This window comes from Helianthus annuus, chromosome 11, assembly GCF_002127325.2.
Source record: "Helianthus annuus cultivar XRQ/B chromosome 11, HanXRQr2.0-SUNRISE, whole genome shotgun sequence".
NCBI classification, from domain to species: Eukaryota; Viridiplantae; Streptophyta; class Magnoliopsida; order Asterales; family Asteraceae; genus Helianthus; species Helianthus annuus.
Window position 1 is genome coordinate 171498307 of NC_035443.2, and position 2449 is coordinate 171500755.

Sequence of the window (2449 nt, forward strand, 5' to 3'; positions counted from 1 at the left end):
TGTTGTTTAGAAATCTGATCACTGGACTCAAAATCGTTAATTCCATTTCTAGACCATTGAAGCTTTACTGTGATAACTCAGCTGCCGTTAGTTTCTCGAACAATAACAGTTCGACTGGAGCTGGTTTATATCTCGATACAAAATATTTGTTCGTACGTGAACGAGTTGAGGAAATAATATTTGTATTGAGTATATTAGTACTAAAGATATGCTTGCGGATCCGATGACTAAAGGTCTCCCACCTAAAGTTTTCGAAGAACATGTATCGAATATGGGACTTACTAAAGACCTTATTTAATGGCATATTGTACTAGCTTATGTTTTAATTTATAAAAGTTCCTCAGTTTGATTTTGTATGTCTCTAACATATGTTCTGTCGGTGTAATGACATATAGATAGATATAAATACAAATCAGACGCTAAAGGGCTTATAAGTATTTTGGTCATAACTATTAGGTTTTAAATTGAGGCTATAGTATGATTAATGGGGGTCCTGAGTCGAATGATGATTCAACGGCTGTATTTCTCTGCTATAGTTCTTGGTTTAAGGCTAAAATGAGTATTAACTCCTGGCCAGGCTCATCTAATACTCATGATAAATGATTACTCGGCTAAGTGGGAGAATGTGAGATTAAATATATTATTAATATAATATTTAATCTTTTAGCCATTATAATCATTTATATTATATTAGATCAAAATATAATAATAACCTATTAATAATTAGTTGGTAATTGTTGATGGACCATATTACCCTTATTAACTAATTGGGTTTCCTCTTGGGTGTATATATAAGGAAATTATTAGAGAGTTTAAGGGTTAGACACGTTACACAATTACAACCCTCATAACATCTATTCTCGGCTCTCTCTCTCAACCGATTCTTCCCTAGTCTCGGTTTCATCACCATCATAACTTTACACCCTAAGGAGGAACCAGATCATCCTGACAATCATGTCGAACTCGATGGCTGCATCTCTGACTGGATTCTCTGCTGGCCTGTCTGCTGTAACAGGTATGTTATTCATGTTTTCCATTATGTTTAAACAGAACTGATCCAACATCATTGAGTCAAAATTTCTAAATGGTTTATTTGACTTTGTTTCAATTCCGGTCTTTCTTCATCACTTCAACACAAAAACAATGATTAGACGATTCAGTGTTTTGAAATTTATTGGATAGACAATATTCTTTATTTTGATGAAATCGCAAGCGGTTGCTTTACAAAAGTTGGGTTTTGGATATCAAATTGAACAATATTGTCCTCACTTTAATATTAATATTAATTAACACATATTTAACCTACAAAGGTAGAAATGAATTTGTTTTCAATCAGATCAGGAGAAGTCTGCAAGATATTATAGTTGAGATTAAGTACAGAGGTTTTGGGTGCGTTAAAAGTAGATCTTCTTGTAAATATATTAGTTGAAAGAGTGGTGTAAATATCCTATATATATGTTGTAAGTTTTGGCCCTTTGTCCGTTTGGGTTGGGGGTGTTGTTTTGTTTGGCGTTTTGCCCGTTTGGGTCGGAGGTTGTCTTAATGAAGTTTTATTTAAAAAAAAAAAATTTAACCTACGAAATGTTAATATTAATACTTATTTGACCTACAAATAGAGCATGAAATTGTGAAGTAAAACTAAATGCACAGAGAAAGAAAAGCTTATGGTGTTCCTTAATATCAAATTTTGATTTTTAGTCAAGCTTATGTGTTGTGTTGACCAACGACTGTGGATGTTGGTGGTCGGCTGGCGATGTGTTCGATCCGTTAAGCTTTCAAAATTAAATAGTAAATACATAATTCTAACGTTTTTTCTTTTATAAAAAGTATCGCTTGATTTATGCTATTTTAGTACTCATCAGGGTTTGTTATTTGCATATAGGATTTTGGCCTTCTCTGAGTTCTAAGTTGTCGCCAGACGATGAGAAAAAAGAAAAGCAAAAGTCGCTTCTGAATGGCGGAATGAAGCTTGGCGTATTGCATCCCACATACAAAATTCACATCGAACGACAAGTAATTAGGCACTAAACCTGAAGCCACCGTGTGTGGTTTTTTTCCTTTTGTCGCCTTCGGCTTGCTTTAGTCATTTGCCTGAGTTACGTTGCTAGGATCGCCTTCATCTTGCTATATTGTTTCCCTAACACATGTTGGTTACCCCATAACGACACCAAGATCACTTTACCTGTTAGCCTGTAGCATCAATATAATCTTCTCAAAATATATTGTATTGTTGTGTTAATGTACATGACAATTGTAAAGGATTCCTTTAGGGGTGATTTCCCATTGTGTTTTTCAAAACCTATATTATCCGTATATACAAATTGTATAAAAAGATGCTTTTAAATTATTTAATTTTAATTTACATTTAAGATTCTTTTTTTACATTATTTTATATCTTGAACATAGTGATTACCATTACATTACATTACATTTCACTACAAATGCTAAC